Source organism: Limulus polyphemus, unplaced genomic scaffold (assembly GCF_000517525.1).
Source record: "Limulus polyphemus unplaced genomic scaffold, Limulus_polyphemus-2.1.2 Scaffold1288, whole genome shotgun sequence".
NCBI classification, from domain to species: Eukaryota; Metazoa; Arthropoda; class Merostomata; order Xiphosura; family Limulidae; genus Limulus; species Limulus polyphemus.
Window position 1 is genome coordinate 225,086 of NW_013666898.1, and position 5,428 is coordinate 230,513.

Consider the following 5,428-nt stretch of genomic DNA (forward strand, 5'->3'; position numbering starts at 1 on the left):
TATAGCGAACAAAATAAACAAATAAACAAACTTCCTCTTTTATATATATATAGATAAATTTAGCAAAATAATCTTCTAATGCATTTGATTTATGTTTTAGTTTTTTTTCTTCTATAATTAAATATTCAATTCTACCCCGTGGTTCAGTGGCAAATGGAAAGGCTTATAATACTAACAATCTGGTTTCGATACCCGTGTGGGCACAGCACAGATGACCAATTGTGTACTCTTGTGCTTGACAATAAACAAATAATTTAAATATTCGACTGATGGTTGGAAATAATTTTTTAATTGTTGTCTATAAGATGAGCCAATTATAGGGTCTAGAGAAACTTTAAACATCTTCAATATTAAATCTAGTGAACAACAAGACAATAAACAAATAATTTAATTATTCGACTGATGGTTGGAAATAATTTTTTAATTGTTGTCTATAAGATGAGCCAATTATAGGCTCTAGAGAAACTTTAAACATCTTCAATATTAAATCTAGTGAACAACAACAAACAAACAAAAAACAGCGGAAATATGAAGTCATCGAAATATAAATTAATTATCTTATGTTCTGATTGACTAATCCTATTCAGTTCCTACATACAAAACTTCCTAAGTGCTGGTTTATTAATACATAATATTTTTTTCGTTAATATTAGAATGTATTTAGAAAATCCTGACTTACATTTATCAACAGGTATCACTTACAGTGATACCTATCTGTCAAAGTTGTAACATAAGTTTACAAAGAATAGTCAAGAAATATTTAAATATTAATCGTAAAATATATTTTGAAACCTATCATAAGAAATGTTTTACTAAATAACAAAATTATGTTATCACGTGACAATACGTACTGTAGGGAGAAAAAGGTCACATACATTACTATTTCATAACTAACAATCTTACTGCTGTCCCACACGGGAACTGTCAGCGGTAAGTCTTTTTTGTTTATTTGTTTTGAATTTCGCGCAAAACTGCTCGAGGGCTATCTGTGTTATCCGTTTTATTAAATATGATATAAGACGATTGCCTCATTTAATAAATGTATGTTCATTAATGTAGTTCATGTAATATATTAAATGCACAGATGGTCCCTTAGAAGTTAAATCCCTTATAACTCGTTTTTTTTTTTTTTTAAGGATTAAGCCGATTGGCTCTGACGTGTCTCGCCTGCGGTGTTTCATTGCCACCTGGAGGTTAAAAGTTTCCTTGCATGTACGTAGAGAAGGAGGGATAGAACGAGGAGGGGTAGGTTAGATTTGTTTGATACTTTCACCAGCTGAAGCAAGAATCTAGGTTACAATCAACATAGGTGAAATGGCAGCTATCATTTGGGTCAGTGGATAAGACTGGTTTTTCCACCCGATAGTGAATTTTTACCTTAAGTCAAACTTGGTTAGGCTTAGTTGCTGTGAAAACGAAAGAGACAATAAACGATATAAAACGAACGCAGGTGCAATATGATAAAATCTAAAGAAATAATTATGATTGTTATAATGAAAAAGGATTAGGTGGTAAAAATTTCGGTAAATGACCTTCACGTGGTCAGAAGTTTAGCCAAAACGTTGGCCATATAATTTCTTTTCCTTGATACCAATAGCGATTTGAGCTTATTCAAAGTTCACTAAACAATGTCCTCATGTTGACCACCGAGCAAGCAACGCCGCACTTGCCTTAGTGTCTTTGTTTTTAATTTGAAGTCTGTGAATTCAGACTGTTTTTCATTTCCTGGTCTGTGAATTCGAGGATTTGCGGTTCTGCACCCGTTGACACAAAAAACGAGTTTCTCTCTTTGGGGTTGTGGGTGCGCTATAAGAGTCACAGTCAAATCCCACTCACTATTCGAGCAGGCGAGATTAGCCCAAGAGTTGGTGATGGGTATTGTTGACCAGTTGTAATCTTGATTTTCTGAACTTGAGTGTATCCAGTATAAAAAATCCTGTAGAACAGAATAGAATAATTTATTACAATTTATGAAACAGGTTGAGAATGGGTCAATTTTTTTTTTGGAGGGGGGCTTCAAAGAAAGAAACGAAAGGAACTGAAATTGTTATTAAAAACCACAGATCCCCCCCCCCAAAAAAAACTACAAACAACAACCGTTAATAAGCAGCGTAATTATGCTTTACTCCAGTTTAAGAGACAGGTATGTTGAGTGCGACAGCGCGTTTTTCTTTCTTTCAGACTAAACGGGTCAGTCAGTTACATTGTGACTTACTATTTCATTTTTTATCCAGGTTACCCTGTTTATAGGATGGGAACAGCCTTGTACGTGCACTTGATAAACCTGGTTTGGATTTTGGAGCATTAATTTTGCAATCCAACCTTTTTTTTAATTAAACTTTTTTTTTCAGGCAAAAAGGCCAAAAACCTAAAACGTCGCAGATCAAAGACAAATAAAACTATGGTACAAGCTACAGCCTGGGGAGACTAACATGGACCGCCGTACTAAGGGAAGTATCTGCAGAAATAAGACCCACCCAATGGTAGGGATACACCTACTATCAGACTTAATCATCGTTGTAAGAAAAGTATCTTACATATGGAAAAAATAAAAGATATAAGCATTAATAGCAAGTATGGGTGGATGCTCTAGCCCACAACATCCCACACACGAAACAATATTCACCATCCGCAGCCAGTAATGGAAGGAACGTACTCGTAATAATAAACAGTGCCAAAAGACCACTTGGAGCCTCGCGCATTTGAGTTTATCCATACCTTAATTCTCAACACTACCTATGTTTACTTTGACTCCTGATAACCACAGGATATAAATGAAGGGAAAATTTCGTAAGGACTAAGAGAATGTTTTAAAAAGAAGAAGTAAAACTTATTGGCAGAGCTTAAAAAGTTAAAAATTTGTATTAAAACGAAAGTGGGAGTTTAAAAAATAATATACATATATATATATTGTAGATTATCTGATTATTGCACCCATACGAGGGCCAAAAAAGTTTTGAGGTTCTCAGGACTGGTTGTACCCCGTGACATCCCCTCACCCAATCTTCCTTCTATGGCTCAATGGTAAGTTTCAGGCTTACGAAGCTAAAAAAATTTAGTTTCTGTACCCGTGGCGTGCAGGGCACAGATAGTCCATTGTTTTATTAGATTAAAATTGAAATATATTATTTTTATCTCTCGCAAAAACGAAACGTGTGATGTTTAATTTTATAAGTAACAATCATGCATCAGATCTGAGCCTTAAAAAACAACAACAAAGGCTAAGGAGAAGTTTTCTTAATCCAACCATCCCTTCCCCCTGGTGAACAGTCTATGAGAGGATTGCGAGGTCTGATTGCTTGGGGCTTCACGCTTGTTAAGACATGCCCTGATAAATGTTTGACACCGAGCTCGACAATATATATAAGTTTTAACTCGAATCACGGATACTCTATTCAGCATGTTGCTCTTAACTAATTATTGACTTGTGCCATTTTTTTTATCAGTACAAAATGTTTTATCTGTTTTACTTAACAGTCAGTACTTTGCCTTCGTAGATACAAATGGGGTTACTGTTAAACATATTCAGTAATTCTGGGGCAAAAAATAGATTAAAGAACAGATATAGGTCTAATATAGGTAGACTGAAAAAAAACTTTTGTTTTGGTGGTTCTAACTTACACCATTACTTATAGGACTAGTTTTTCATTCTCATTTCAGGGGTACTGACGATGTTCTGTTACACGTGGCCATCTGTCTGGTAGCATAAATGGTTATGAGGAATTTATTTAATCAATTTCGATGATATTTGGCAGAGAAAACCCCCTTCTCAGATTAAATGAATAAGCAATGGGGGAAATAATTGGAGTTGGGTAGCCATTTCAATCTTTTATCTTAATGCCACGAATGAGGGTTTAATTGAGCGAGGAAGTCGGTAGCAAGGTATGTGAAACTGACAACAAACAAGCGTGCTTAATGTTGTGCGTTGCACGAATACCATTATATGAGACGAATGATTCGTGTGTTACAACTCATAACAGTGAGAGGGGCGGTCTCCGTCTACATTTATAGCTTCACTTTATAAACCCGACATTGTCGGATACGTATGCAAGTATCCATAAACTCCTAAGTTATGTAGACTCTAATTATTTACAGACCTATAAAGACGTACGGACAGACAGATGCACACACATATTCAGCAGCTATACAAATTAAACCACACAGCTCCACTATGATTGTTTTGATAAATAGTAATACAAAGACATCTGCTTAAAATTAAGTATATGAAACCACATTGCTTGAAATTCTTTCAAAACCTGAGGTTTAAAACTGTGTAACACAGTTATGCTATACCTTCTTAAGAAGTCGATGCCACAAATTAAAACAATTCAGAATTTTGCTATACTTGACTGGTTCTTTCTTTCTTTTTACTCGAAATTGCGCATCTGTAGTAAGGAGACGCCAACTGGAATTATGAATTTGTCAGTGATGTTTATATGTACAAACGGTGTAACGAATTTGTTATTATATATTTATTTTAATATCAACGTTTTTTTAGATTAAATTTATATTTAGAAACATACGTAACTTATAGTGTTAAATATGTATTGCGAAACTCCTGTCTATTCTCCAAAGAGTAAGATTCAACAATATATGTGTGTATGAAAACGCTTAAATTTAGCTCAGTATTGTTACTTAATCTGAATTTTCTAGAATGCCTCCCCAGCCTATAAATATAACCAACGCGACACACGTCAAAATATAATATCTATTATTAGTTTGCTATAGTCAGTGTGCTACATACTTTGGAAGCTATAACTGTGATTGTTACGACGCTTATCAATCGGAAAACTTCAGATATTTGACCAGGAGCGTTTATAAAGTTCGAACATTACAACTCATTTCACTTCAGTGGATTCTCATCGGACATTTGTATTTTTACGAAAACATTACCTAACGTCATCGGTAAAACTCGACCTGTAATCGGCGTATGATCAGCGAGAACTACAGGGCTAGCTAGCTTTCTACTAATTGAATTCTACCTACATCAACTCGTAATCAACTCGTTCATCGTGAACCCTCGATAAGATATCAAGGAAGTTCCAAACTAGAAAGAAGACTTTATATTGCTTGTAAGTTTGTGAAACTTTTGTTTATAAATTATTGTTTGTAATAACTATTAGTAATAACCGTTATTACTAATTGTATTGTTGTGTGTATATTAAAACATATTTGTGTTATAAAAGAAAACTGTGTGTATCAATCTTGTTGGCAAATATCATAAACTGACTATATATCGACTTTAATTTAACTACTAAATCCAAAGTACAATTTAACTACTAAATCTAAAGTATCATTTAACTCAGTTTCAGGCTATTTGAAAATCTAATACGTAACAACAGGAAGCAATAAAACTTGTAGAATATAAAGTTTTCGTGTCACGCATTGGAGGGACAAATAAAGGTGTTAAGGGGTGTTTAAAACATTA